The sequence below is a fragment of the Daktulosphaira vitifoliae genome, unplaced genomic scaffold, assembly GCF_025091365.1.
Source record: "Daktulosphaira vitifoliae isolate Bord-2020 unplaced genomic scaffold, ASM2509136v1 Scaffold_2, whole genome shotgun sequence".
Taxonomy (NCBI): Eukaryota; Metazoa; Arthropoda; class Insecta; order Hemiptera; family Phylloxeridae; genus Daktulosphaira; species Daktulosphaira vitifoliae.
In genome coordinates, this window is record NW_026099573.1 from 13,915,040 (window position 1) to 13,930,856 (window position 15,817).

A 15,817-nucleotide genomic window follows, 5' to 3' on the forward strand; every position below is an offset into this window, starting at 1 on the left:
TTTTTTATATAAAAATACAAATAATCGTTTTAATTTTTAAATTCAACACCCTTGTAAACAATGTTACTCGGTAGATTATTTAATACATCGTGCATAATTTATTGAGAAAACATAATATCGTGATAACTCAAGTAATAACAAAAAATTCTGTAGGTCGAATCGTTAGATTATATTTGAAAGTGCGTTTAGAAATATCACTGATGAATATTAGTAATTAATTTATTGCCTCTCTGTTGTTAAAACAAATAAACCACAAAGGACTTCGGGCGTGTTGGTCGTGACTCGCATCAGTCATAACTGAAGATTCGATTACATTAAAGAACCCACTTTTACCCGTTCCACGACCGATCTCAAATTTCACGCGATACACTAGGCAGACCGTGTGGCGACTTGCGACCACCAAAAAAGAGGTCTAAGGTTTCCAAGTCACTGATGCGATCCTGTCGATTTCATTATTTGTCTATTGTACGTATACCTACAGTCAAATTAAATTACTTCAAAACGAAAACTTAAAGCGGCACGTCTAAATAAGGAGTGATGTTTTTATTTAGCCCATTCTATTAATTCTACCATCATTTATGAATGATTATATATTTCCATAAACTATAATTTATTTTTCAAGCGTAATGGTTAACTACATACCAAAAAAATACATCAAATAATTACCGTACTACTTGTAATTTTAATATTATTCTACATTTTGTGCAAACTGCAAAGTGCAACTAGGGTCATAGTACCCTCAGACAAGAACTAGTGAATACTCTAAATAAAAATTTTTTAAAAATCATATACATTGTAATATAAAACACAATAGGGTAGTGGAGAAAATAATCTAACATCCCAAAAATTTGTATTCTAGTTACACATATAAGTTTTAAACATATATTGAAATACTATTATATACATTTTATATCAATATCATAGCTTAGGAGCAACTTTTTAATTCAAACTATCCTACAACTATGTTCTAAGCTGCTAATTAAATTATGAAAATATCTTGACACAAGTGGGTATATTTTTTATAATTATTAGAAATGATTGCACAAGTATCCACAAATAGCAGCTTTTTATTTAATACAACAAATCCGTGGATTAATTCACATTAAGTAAAAACCTTATTAATCAGTTCTTGCTGTTGTCACTGATATATTTTCATATTAAACAAAATATTTTGTCATTTTAATTAAATTTGATTAAACTTATACATAAATTCAATTAATTAAAAAAAAAAGGCGGAATGGTTATAATTACTTTAATTATAACACAAAAATTATTGAATAATGTTAAATAATAAATAAAAAGTAGGTATTAACTAGTTTAAAGACAAAAATATAAAACTGTTAGCTGTTTCTTCATTCTTTCATAGAATTTTTATCAAATAATTAATAAACTTAAAAAATTGATGATAAATTAAATATTAATGTTTAATTTAAAACGTAAACTATTACATAAATTTAAATATTAAAATTACAAATTATAAACTGTAATATTTTTGATGATTAAAAAAATTTAAAAGAATTAAACAAATGCAGTTCAAAACCCAAATACCAGTAATATTGAATTATTTTCAAAAGATACTTTAATAATAATATGAAATATTGTAAATTTCATAAAATTAGAAGACAAAATTATTCTTGATTAAGGCATATATTGAGCTGATATCATTTATATTCTAACGACTTAGATTTGTTTTTAATTGAATTACAGTTTTTTTAGAGTCCTTTTAGGTTCTAAATGCGGTTTGATATTGAAATATAAAATGACATTTTATTTTTTCGTGTTACTAACATAGCATAATAAATTTACTAAACTACGAGACCAAAAACTATCTTAAGCAAGTTAACTGCCCTTTGTTCTTTCCGTTCACTTATAATTTGTGATCAATCGTTAAAATTTTAAAAATAATTATTATGCGACAATTTTCAATCGTTGTTGTACTCAAAGACAGAACAGCAAAATATAATAGACTAAGTATTATATATGATACAAGGCAGTTGACTTTCTAAAAATGTTAAAAGTTATTTTTTAAAAATTTAAATTCATCAAATTGTTTTATCGACTAAAAAATCAAATATATAACGGATCAATATATATGATTAGGCCAAAAAGTGTAGGGTAATAATTTGTGTTATAAGAATTAAATTACCTGATAAAAGAAAACGGTTTCAGATGTCCTGCGAGTCTCGTTTAACGGGATCTAATCTTTCATCGGTTATTTCAAATATTTCACTCAAATATTCGGCACTCTAAACAATGTAGTTGTTATGTTTACAAAATATAATAAGAAAAAAATAATAATATTAGGACACAAAATATTTGTTAATATATTAATACATTAATATAAAGTGTTATTGACATTATATCTTTGAATCACACGTATTTCTTGTGATTCATGTAAAACAAATTAGGTTTTCAACAAAATGTCGTTGAAAACCTTTTTTACGTGAATGTATATACACGTATTTAAATTTATAGATTATAAATAAACAAACATACTTCAATTGATGATTACATTAACAACCATAATTTTTCATCTGATTTATCTTTTAGTTATCATATTCATCATGTTAAGCTTAAGGCATTGAAGACATTGGGTTTCATTAGGCGTAATTGTTTTGATTTTAATAATTTAAGTTGTTTAAGGGTATTATATTTATCTTTAGTGAGATCAATGGTTGATTATGGTTCTATCCTTTGGAATCCATTTCAATCTACTTTAATAAATGAGTTAGAACGAGTACAAACTATTTTTTTACGTAACATCAGTTATAAATTACACATCAAATTATGATGAATTATTAATTTTATTAAATCTTGAGCGCTTAGCGACTAAACGTAAACTAAATGAAACTTGTTTTGTTTTTAATCTAATCAATAATAAAAATGATTGTCCTGAGCTTCTAGCTAAATTATGGTTCCATGTTACTATTTTTAATTCACGCAATAATATTCTTTTTCATATTAATAGTCAACGTCAAAACTATAGTTACTTTGAACCTCTTAATCGTATAGCTATAACATGTAATAATTTACCTAATTTTGATTTTTTTATATGACTCATACCTAAATTAAAGTTTACTATGTATTATTATTCGCTTAAATAATGTACCTATTTATTGTTATTACCTATCTTGTTAATATTTATATTATGTATTATTTATTATTTTTATTTAATATTGATGTATTTACTATAAGCTACACTTTTGCCTAAAGGGCGTCAAATAAATAATTATTATTATCATATAATGTCAAACAATCAATCGAAATATAAAAAGTAAACAAATACATTAACTATTGTTATTAAATTAATAAATCCTTTGTTTAAAATAAAAATAAACGAATAATATATTTTAGATATCAAAATACAAGGTGTTATATCATGTTTTTTTCATATTTTAAGAAAACATCTTAATTTTTGATAAAATTACGATTTAACAAACTATTATTTAAAAAAAATTAATTATTAAAAAAATATGACTAACTAATTTTTAATTTTCTATGAAATGCCTCGTCTGTAAGCCAAAGATCTACTACAATTAGGTTTAAGTGATTCATGACCACACTATTTCGGAAATATATCCTATCACCTCCAAATGGTTTTCAGCTCTTAGTTGTGTTCCAAATTATTGTGAATAGTATGACGTCTTTGTCCATCTTTACTCCAGAGTCATCATCATTGTCAGCCATCGTCCACATTTGATAAATGTATGATCACCATAATGCATTCCACCATTGTAAACCGTTTGAGTTTGTAAAAGTAGAATCAGGCCCATAACAACCATATATTGCATCCGGAGAGAAACTTCAAAATGCGTCCTTCGTATGACATTATCTGGGCACTCTGGTGTATATGGGTCAGGTGTGACAGTTAATCGACGACAACAGATTATTTTATAAACAATTTTTTTTTTTCATGTGTTAAAAAGGTGTAAACTATAGACCAACGGACCTAGTCAGGCGGATTTGACTGAAAACATCATTTAATGAAACGATATGCCGCTATTTTTACAATAAATTTAATATTTATATATCAATATATTTCTAATTTCTTAAATTATACGCTCCTTCAAAATTTTTGCCCGAGGCGTAGGTACCTTTTGTCAGCCTTTGCTACTGCCCTAGGTAGAGTTGGAAACTCCTTAATACTTGAATGATAATCAAAATTAGTCAACTATACATTGTCGTTACTTAAATTTAAAACACAATGTTCTACAAATCTTTTATTTATAATTTTCATTACCAAGACATCGCAACCGAACGTGGGTAATACACTAAATATTCTAAGAAACAAATGAGCATAATACAAATTTTTCAGTTGGTTTATTTAATAAACTTTATATTTATATAAAAGCACCAGGATTACCTACTACAACAAAAGTATTTAATCCTTTCAAATATTTTCAATGAAATGCTCAATATTTAATCCCACTTCTAGTTGAGTATAGTTGGAAACATTACTATTATTGTTGTCTTTTTCGTTTACATGGTGCATTTTTCAATGGATTTGAGGAATTGAACAATAAAGGAAAACATACAAACAATTCTGATAATCATCTTGGGCAAAAAGGATTGGACAGCATATTTCTATTAACTAGTGTTTGTATGTATTTAGCCAGTAGTAGTCAAGGCTGATGTTTCTAGTAAAGGACAAAAAATACAATTAACTGCAATCTTTAGCGACGATTGCAATATAACAAATTCTGTCAATTTTTTTACTAAAAAACTAAAAATATGTCAATTTGACATATTAAAATGTTATCTGTAAAAATTTCGCTATAAACCGTTCAGTTTTCAAAAGTGGAAACTAATAATATCAATGTAGACTATTTTGTGAAAACTAATTTTTTGGAACATTTCTCATTATTACAGAGACTGAGGGGAATTTGTTTAAATTGTGGCGATGACAATCTCAACAAGATACGTTTTATGAACTTTTGATTAATTGCTGAGTAGAATCGGTACAGTGAGAGTAGTCGAGTATAGAGATACAAAAAAGAACATGGCAGAGAAACTGATAGCTTTTCAACTTCGTATCGAAGCTAAAACATTGAATTGTTATTTATTTTTTACATAATATCAATACATTATTTTTGATGTATAAATTGTTGACAATATCTCAATTAGAAAGTCAGTTAACAACAAAAACAATGCGTTTCCTTATATTTTTTACAGTTTAATAAAATGTTCGTCGTTTGACAAAAACCATTTGATTTGGGAAACTTGGACTAATATTTATCTAAATCATTATTTTAAAGTGAGCTATGAGTATTTTTTAATCTCAGCTATGACGTTATTTAACTGTTTGTATCATAAATACCTATTCAATCTACTGTTAAAATACTATTTTCACTGCGATTACGAAAGACCATAAGTACAATACGTATCTAAGTTTTTTTGTAAGAATTGTTAAAAGAACAGTGGACGCGGCGCCGTCGTGTGTAATGGTCTGCGAAACAATCAACCCTATACGCGTCGACTGGGCAGGGATAAAAAAATATAATAATGATAATATAAACCATTATTGTGCAATGTTCAACGACCGTATTAAGGTTTTTAATAGACTCCGCGTGCGCATGAGATGTCAAGATTTTTGGCTTGCCGAACACCTGAAGGGTCTTTCGCTCCGTCGAGCGCCGTCCGCATATATTATTATTGTACACACTGTAGGGACTGTACAATATCATCATATACGAACGTTTTTATGTTGTTTTTCCCTCGCCCCTTGTCATTCCCCAGCCCAAGTGAAAGATCTACAGGCTCATTGTGTAGTGCACCAGATAAGATTCCGGATTATATTACGCGCGCGTCCCTTTTTCATCATTTTTGTAATGTTTTCTTATCGAAATCTCTTGATCTGTGTTTTTTTCGCCTACTTTTTATTTGTTTGTTTTTTATCCATCCAGATTTATAATACACCCTTATCTTTTTAAGCTATTGTAACGCACGGCGACGAAGAGCATCATGAGAAGCCACAACCAAGACACAAGCCGCCGTCCAAGTGTAACCTTATACAATAATGATGATATTATTTACCAGTGCGAAGATGATCGTTGCACTTTCAATTTGATCAGGTTCTTTAGATATTCCGTTAATATTCTTATCTACCTTCGTTCTTTGACATTTGAACGTTATTAAAAACTAAAACACGTTTTAATATTATATATTATAACAGTGAATTGTAACGAAAACTATCAGTATTATATTTTTGGTGGATTAATTCATTAAAAATGAGGAACCTAGAGCGGAAAATATCAAGATGACAAAATTGATCTTAAGATAATTGAATTTTAATTTCGAAAAATTCTCTTGTTAATGTAGTTGGTCTAGGAAACAGTTGATGAAAACAACTTAATTATAAAATCTCTGAGAACGTAAATCCTCCTAAAATAATGGTTTAAAGTTTACTTTACTTTTAACTATTATTAATTGAAAGTTTGGCACGCATCTCATTATTTTCAAAATGTCACATATCCTTTTCAGCTCTAGATGACTCAAATAAAATTATATTTTTATCCTATTAGACGCGTATATAAAAATGATTTTTTGGGAAAGAGAATCAAAAGAAAATGTTTACAATATTTTTGAATACCTTTTTTCTTTACTCAAAATCCTTATGTCAAATAGAACTTTAGTACCAAATTTTCAAGAGGTAACCTAACAATTTCACGAGAGTTTCCTGGGTAATTTTTTATAAAAAAACAGGTCAACAGTGCATTCATGATAAATATCAGGGCTGCTACATATCGCAACATAGAAAAATAACCCAGTACATGTCTGATTATCTCATATCAAATGCGACTAAAAGTTAACGAGCAACACTACTATTGAAAACCTATCTTGCATTTTATATCCGCACTATAAATAAATAATTGAAATTCATTCATAAAAACAATAATATTTTAAAAAACAAACAAAAACTTTTGAAAAATTATTTTATACATTAATTTTCTAATTATTCTAAGAAAAATTGAAAAATTATTCGAAGCACTTTGATTAAATTTATGATTTTTTAACACTTCTGACATAATATACAATATTAAGGTTATTATATACAAGTGTTACCACAAGGTCAAGTAGAAATATACACAAAAAAATCCTTAAATCTTTAAATCTATTATACAGCTATCATTGTTAGGGTACGTATAAAAAGTAGGGTGTCATCGATCTTATATATGGGCTTAAATAACGACTTACAGTAGTACAATAGTCTGTTGACAAAAGAGTATAATTCATACAGGCTATTCATTACGCCTACTTGGGCACACAAGAGGAAAATAAAAGTATATTAATAATAACAAAATAAAAAAATAGAATACCTACCCTTGACGCGCGAACAAGAGCACTTATACTGGTATCATTTATGTTGGACGAATGACATATAAAAATTAAAAACTTAAACTGGTTTAAATAGGTGATAGTAATAACATGTTAACACAATAATAAGGTTTTTAGTTATGAAGAATCAAATTATTTAAGTTGTAAACATTTTAATATTCAGAATAATTTATTAGTATTTTTAATTTTTAAAACTTTTAATTAATTCAAAGCTAAATTTGAAAATACTTTATTAATGTTCCTGTTGTCAATTTGATGTATATGTATAATATCAGAAAAATGTTTTTTTTTTTTTAACATTCGTTAATTTTAAAAATTATTAATAAACGTAAGAATAATACGATCAAATGACGTGATTAATTGGAAGTTCTGCATTTTATTGTTAAAATATTAATCATTATTGTTTTAAAATATATATATATGTGCTGAAGATTTTCTAAAATCTTAAATAAAATTATAGTTTTTAAAAATCGTAATCATTTCTGTTGACACTAAGTAATTTTATTTTAAAAACACGTTTTAATATTATATTACAATACAATCGGTATGCACGTATACGTATGTTTTATACATTTATAAGGTAAAAATTGCGTAGCCGACTGATTGAATAAATAGACAAAAATAAAGATTTTTTGTTATAAATAATGGAAAAGCATTGTTGTTAAACAAACACAAACACTGCATAAATGTGAAATTTTCGTTCATCTCATAGTTGCCGCCATGCTCTTTCTGCCCTCACCGTCCCCTTATGCTTTCTATCATCCACCGCCGTCGCTCAAAAACCGTTGTTTGTTTGTTTAATAAAGACGCGTCGTCCCGCTTCTGTTTTTCCCTTGTACAGTAGATAATATATATATATATGCATTATACACATTAATATGTGGGATCCTGGCGCCTGTTAAAGGCCCCCATCACGGTACGCGGCGGCGCGCACGTTATGAACAGCTACTATGACGGGTAGACAACTCATCAAAGCAGACGAGACCGATTGTTCCCCAACGATGGCGGCAGCCGAGGGGACGGGTTTCCTTTTATTTCTTTAGGCCAACAATAGAAGCTTCGACAAACGTGTATGTCCATCTTTAACGTAAAATACTTGCATCGTAGATTGTTGTTATAATTAGACCAATCTATTAAAACGTTAGAGCAACAGAAGTTTTAGAAATTACTACCCATAAGAATAATCAAAAAAACCGTATTGAAAATTACCCAATTCAATGCGTAAGCAAGTAACCCCTTGGATTTTGCATTATTATAATATTAAGATTTTTGAACATTTTCTTTGGATTAAATGTGACGAAAAATGGATATTTTTTTCCTTTACCATAATTATACTAAGTAGACATTTTTGCGAAAATACCGAGTGCCCAATGTCATATATTTGAACCCTTGAATTATAATGATTGCAAGTGACAGACAAAAACAAGATCAGCAGTTGCATAGTGTGCTCCATGTCCAACCGGAATTTGTCGACACGACGGAGAAACAAACAGACTGAGAGAACAAAATCTGTTTTCTCAATTTATTTAATAATTTTTTATGGTTTCAAATTGGCGAAGATTTGCAACTTGACATTAGGATACGATCTGATAGTAGATACTGTCAAACATGGATTGTATTCACATACAGCAATGGTATAGCTAAGGAGGTAGACACGAGAATCGCGACCCTTCTATTGACGTAATATTTATCTTTAAATTGAAGTGAACAAAAAAATGTTTAAAAGGGATTTTAGAACATTTTCTAACTATGCTCCCCTCATTAAGTAATCCCGTCTACTACAGTGACACACATGTCTGACAAAAAAATATAATTTGTTTTATTAATTAATGAATATTTGGTATGAGGGTCAAGATGATCTTTCAGTGGAAGCGGTTGACATAATGTATGATCCACGATTAACACTCAAAAAATGTATTACATATATATTTGTAAATTATTTGGAAGTTTCCTCTTCTCATTAAAGTAATTTGTGTATTTTAAAATGTTTCTAATTAGTCCATCAAGTAGGATCGAATCTTTATTGGATTCTCTACGGTCGAAATATACTGCCTAACCTTATCTCTATCAATTGATGTTGCCTATAGGTAACGTCAGTTCATTTTTATTGTCACATAGGTATACCTATGAGACATTAGAAATAACTTGTATGAATAATTATAATATGACTAATATAATATAGAAAATTTTATTGTATTAGACGAAATAAAACACTTTTTAGCAATTGTTATTAAAACAACATCTGTGTGACTGCACATGAACAAATATGAAATACATATAGAATGTTTAGTAAGAAAACGTGTTTCTTTTGTTCTCATTTTCTATAACAATTGACCTGCGTCCTTACTTAACACTCTGTATAATAGGTATAATAAATATATATAGTTATATATTGATTTATCATACATATTTAATTATCATTAAATTGAATATATTTCATTTTATGTCACCCTTTACATAATATAACTGATATTAATAATATATTGTCATGTTCTATTATACAATAAAAAATAATTTTGATTTTTGTTAATTTTTTTTTTATTACACGTGTCTCAGATCTAAATGACAACGCTCATAACTTTAGATCTAATTATCAATTCATTAAACATTTTTTTTAAATTATTATCGCCATCTTAGACAACGTTAAATGCATATTGACATGATTTATTTTCTATAGTAAATACATTAATATATTTTTTTTAATTTTAAAATAGTCATTGTTAACTTCAATATAATAATAATAATAATAGATCAATGTGAATTTTTCTCTATAATTAATAATTTTCCCTCGTACACAAAGTGCCGCCGCCATAACACTGTCTTGTTTGCCTTTCAGTGAATATCTAACGTGTGTGTAACTCTGTCGTCCAGCGTTTCTAACACAACTTTTTCTCCATTGCATTATGGTTCTCGGCGTCCAATCATGAAGCTTTGCCTTTAAGTGTACTCGACCGCTCATCCAACTCCCTGTCCACTTATCTATCCTTCGCATCAATCGTGTCCAACTTCAAACTACCCACAAGGCCAAACTGAAGAGTATTGTTTTGACGTTTGCTTGTAGTTGTTTGTTTAATTATACATAATTGTGTTGTTGTGCCATTTAGTAACAAGTAGCTCCCCGTCCACATTATATGTGCTATAACAACTGCACTGTTTATTATATTAACTCCTTATATATTTATAACGAAACGTGCGTTACATATTATTGGCAAGTGCGCCTTCATACAGTCCACTCTCCTCATTCCTTTCATCCCTACAAATCGTTCACCCTTTTAGAAGATTATATACATAAATAGTGCTCCTAAATATTTTCAATCAAAACTCCATCGGTACATCAACTAGCGATAGTTTATACAGCCATTTTTTAAAACTTTTTTTGAAGCATTTAAGCATTTTACATAAAGTAGTTATGTAGCACAGGTAGTTACAGCCAGTACTGGTGTGTATTCATAACGCATACTTCACCCATGCTACATACTCATACTATGTATTGAAATGTTTGTAATTTAATATGTACTTATCATAAAGTTGCTATCGACCCATCAAGTTAAAAAAAAAACGGTTACTTTAAAATTAAATAAAACACACAGACACAAAAGAAATACACATCATAGTAAAATTAATACTTTCACAGCTTTGCATCGAAACTAAAATATGTTTTAAACGTAGTCAACAATGCAAAAATTAATACAATTTTTAACTGTATCAAAAGGTTATTAGAGTTATATATCTGTTCCACTCTGTGTATATTTAATTTTTTTCTAAATTATGAAAGTTTATCTCATAACAATGTATGAGATTACCCCATCGCCACTCCCAAGGAGACGCGTCTGATAATAAGTAATTATATGAAACGCTGTTTTATTCTTTGTTTTAATTTTTCACTTAGTAGTAAAAAGCATTACAAGTACGTAACTGGAAGATTAATACTGAGCTCGATATTTTTGCTCCCTTTTTGATTTTATATAAATTGCTCTAACAGAACATTGTTGAATAATTTCTTCATGACACTATTCTTAGAGAAAGTCATAGTAAATAGAACTAATGATCCTGGAAATGGCAGTTTCTCTAAATGTAATGATGAACCACATACGAAAAAGCTTTTAAGTTCATCATTCACACTTTAAGATTCAACAAGCTCTTGGTAATCCAACGGAAGATATAGTTTCTATTCGTGTATAAAAAATGGCTATTTTAAAATTTCGAAAAAATAACAAAATTATTTTTTTCTTCTTGGAGACAAATAATAAAAACTATGCTTTCAACGTATTTTTTAAATATTGTAGTACATTTCAAAAACATAAATTTGACACAAGTTTAAAGTTGTCAAATATTGCGAAACATTTTCAAAAATTGTAAAAAATATGCTCATAAAGTAACAAAAAACAAAATTAATACCTTTTTAGTTTTTCATGAAAAATTCTTCTTATTTTTTTCTAGCCTCGATTCCAGTTATTTGGAACCGGCCACCCTTTTCCTAAACTTCTACTTGACACGATCTCCTACATCATCTACGTACACATTAGCCGTCCTCATATCGCATTCGATAACATACCTTAATTTCGTTTTTGGTCTTCCTCTATCACATCTTTCTTCAACATTCATTTCCATAACTGTACTTATAGTTTCCGATTTCTCTCTCCTCATAACATGATCAAACCAAAATTCTAAATCTATTTTCTCTCATCTTATTGACGATTGACGCTACACCTCCTATACTCCCTCTTATATATTATTTCTTTATCCTATATTATCTAGTCACTCCAGTCATCCATCCAATCTAAGCATTCTCATCTCTGCTACACCTTATGCCCAACATTCTGAACCTTACGTCATTTCCTAATTTAATTATGACTTAATATTTCTATTATAATCAACACGTGATGTTATTCCCTATTTCAATTAAAAAACTTAATGAACTTATTTATGCATAAGTTAAAACCTTAAATTGCAAAACAATATACTAATTTTATTAAAATATATTTCATGTTTACGTTTGATTTTTTTTTTTTTTTTTTAATGTATATTGTATGATCAATATCATTAAACATATTTCCATTAAATTATAGAAATATTCTACGAATATTAATTACTATAATTTCTTTTCTTTAAGTTGTTTTTCTTGACCAAAGAGGTATACTCACCCCGTTTTCCCAAACATCAAGTTTTTATTATGTATTAGTTATTTATATGTAGTCCTTACAAAAAAAGAACTAAGCCAGGATTCTCAAAACTCCTTTAAATGGTGATTGTAAAAATAAATCCTTTTAACTAGTTATTCATTTATGAACTGTTATAATTTCCATGGAAACAAATTATGAATAGCTAAATAATAAGAACTTCATATTTTTTTGTTTATAGTGTATAAAAAATAACTCTTAAAAAAAATAGGTATTTTATTCTATTATTTGATATTGCAAATACCACCATTTGCAAAAATATTGTATGGAGAAAAATTTTACTTCTTCAATATAAATTGAGAAATATTTTTAGTGGATTTTGTAATTTAATTTTAGGTAAATAAATATAATTTATTAAAAATTGTATTGAATACAATAAATTTTAAATACGAATAAAATATATAAGTTTTCGGCAGTGTTTGAAATAGATAAATGAAAAATAAATATATAGATAAAGATAATGTATAATTTTCGCATTTTTCTAAATAGAGATAAAAGATAAATAAAATTTATCTAAATGACTTATTTAGATAAGTCCGAAAATTGGTTTAGGGATAGTTTTTACTATTTTATCTAAAAAGACATAATATGCATTGTCATTAATTTAATAGACATTTAAATGACGCATATTTTTGAAACATTATGCCGCCAAACAATTGAATTTATGATTTTGCCTCTTCCTATCAATAATTTGATTAGTGATAGAAATACCAAAAAAGGACATCATAATAAAATTAATACCTTCTTAGCTTTGCATCGATGCTAAAAATGCAAAATTTGATTAAAAAAAATTACACCGAAATTATAACTGTATCAAAAGTTATAAGAATTGTCAGTGAAATCTGTTCTGCCGGTATAAAAAATGTGTTACGGAGATATGATAAATCCAATAACTTTTCTAAGATAAAACAATAAAAACTATCCCAAAACGTCTGAATTATTTATACACTCTGTGAACAAATCTCTTATGATCGTCAGTACGATATTTGATACAGAAGCGCGTACTACTTGGCGTACAATATTGCGTCCATTTAGTGGCCAACATTATAGCCGCACAGACGCCAACATTGACTGAGAACCGCCGTGCATAACTGTTAAATGCTCATTGAGAAATATTAATTTCGTGAGTGCACACTTAGACGACAATACAATTGGATGACGTTGTAGAGATCTCAAGTGGACGCTTTACGCAAACGACCGCCCACCCTGAGCCATTTTCATCTAATAACGGGTTACTAGCAAACTCTTTGGTCGTATCATACATGATTTTTGAATACTTTGTATTTCAAAGTAACAATTCTAAACAACCTTAATCATGCACCGGGTCATCTTGTCAATTTCCCCAGCTGATACAAGACCGCATTGACACATTATTTATGCATTTTGTACAATACACAAACCGATTAAAATAGGTTAAAAAACGTAATTTTCTTAACAATNAAAATAGGTTAAAACACGTAATTTTCTTAACAATGATTATTTTTCGAAAATTGACAAGTTTTAAGTAACGGCAGCCACCAACACTTGTGAAAATGGCCGATCTTCCTCTAGTATTTGGGCAAAACAATCTTTGTTAAGATTTGAACATGGTCATTCGGCATTTTTATTAACTAACAACTGGGACTCGCCCACCATATTTTTAAACTTCCTTATTGCGGAGTACTTATATCTCCAAAACTAAACCCGACAGATTGTCCTTGATTCGCAAGTGATGCCATTGAACAATGGACGTGAGCTAGTGGATTTCCCTTATTCTGTGCGCCATAAAAGTTTCTCGCCAACGACGATGTTACTCACAGTGGCACCACTGTAGAATACGACCAATAAAAATAATTGTAAATATTTAACTTTTTCGCCAAACGTGCGAATAACACCACAATTGTTAACAAATTCCAGTCGCGGTAGCGATACGATTTTAAGCGATTCGGCGCGAGATTGTATCAAAATAGCTCCGTAATGTTAGGACGCAGCACTGCTCGAAGTAACCTCATTATTGTCACTTAAATCTACTTAAGCCTCCACTTTCTCAGAGTCGTTTCATATCTTTAACACCTTTTCTAGCCGAAATATAAGCTGCTCCACTTCTACTTTGGCGAGCCATATAATGTGACCTTTCAACTCGTCCTGCTGTCAAATACGACTTGCCAAAATCGTATGGCTACACAATAATAATACGCCTGCACCTGATTGCCTGCGAGCCTACTATTTTTTTGACGCCATCTTTTTCTGAGCTCCGATATAACTTATAATGACAACAAAAGTATTTACACAAAAAATCAATTTTACGCACGAGTATTTTTAAGTAATTAAGTTACAGCAACTGCACATAATTATAAATATTTATAATGCGATAATTTATTATTTACCTTTGTTAATATTGCTTATGTGTTCAATCAATAAATTGGAAATTAAGTTAAATCGCTCTTTGTCACGAGGTTAGCATATAACACTGACGCACTAACAAAATAACATACATTTTTTAACTTATTCCGGGCAAAAGATTATATGTTGCGGGATTACTCGATGAAGTAATCACTTCCGCATTTTTTCTTATGCATAAACAAATATTAATCAAATAATTTACATTTTTTTTTTACTTGTATGTTAGATATAAAAGGCGGTCCAGATATAATACTAGTACTACTCTCGACAATACATATCGCAATCTGTAAAAATGTATGTGTGAATACTAATATAGATTATACAAACATTTTATAACAAAGCAATCAGTATCATACCGTAAGAAATGATCCAAAAAAAAATAAAGTTAATTTTCACTTTATAATGGAAGATTGATGATATATTATATTATTATTAATAGCAGTTATATGATGTAAAAGATAACATAAAATGAAATATACTCTACTTAATGATTATTAAACATATATGTTAAATAAATATATAACTATATATTTTTAATACCTATTTTATTTCATTTTTTGTCTTACATGTTTTTTAACGATTAATAGATGTCGTCAGGCGGTACTGGTTGGCACACGAGCGGTTTCAAGATAACTATCAAACAGTTAACAACTGTGTGTCCGAAACAAATTTACCAGTCATACTGACTTGTCATATTGAATTATCTGCTAACCTGTACAGTGCACCACTTCATTAATATACCAAACTGTTATATTATTCTGAACTATACAAAAAACATAAACTAAAAAATTAAAAAATAATAATTTATGAGCTCTCCCTCTCTCTCAGACAGGTTTTTCTTATTTTTTTTTTTTGTCTTACGTTCTTACGTTTTTTGTTTAATTAACATCACCTTAAAACTTACATCGTTTTTTATAATA

At 28.6% G+C, this 15,817-nt stretch overlaps 1 long non-coding RNA gene across 1 annotated transcript; it reads right to left on the minus strand.

Annotated features, from left to right (window-relative positions):
• Positions 1 to 3,371: 3,371 nt before the first annotated feature.
• On the minus strand, positions 3,372 to 7,586 carry LOC126899011 (uncharacterized). The gene is made up of 4 exons (XR_007702461.1): positions 7,321 to 7,586; positions 6,411 to 6,482; positions 6,034 to 6,138; positions 3,372 to 4,637 (listed from the first exon to the last, which is right to left on the minus strand). It is a non-coding gene; the product is annotated as an uncharacterized LOC126899011 (long non-coding RNA).
• Between the last annotated feature and the right edge of the window lie 8,231 nt (positions 7,587 to 15,817).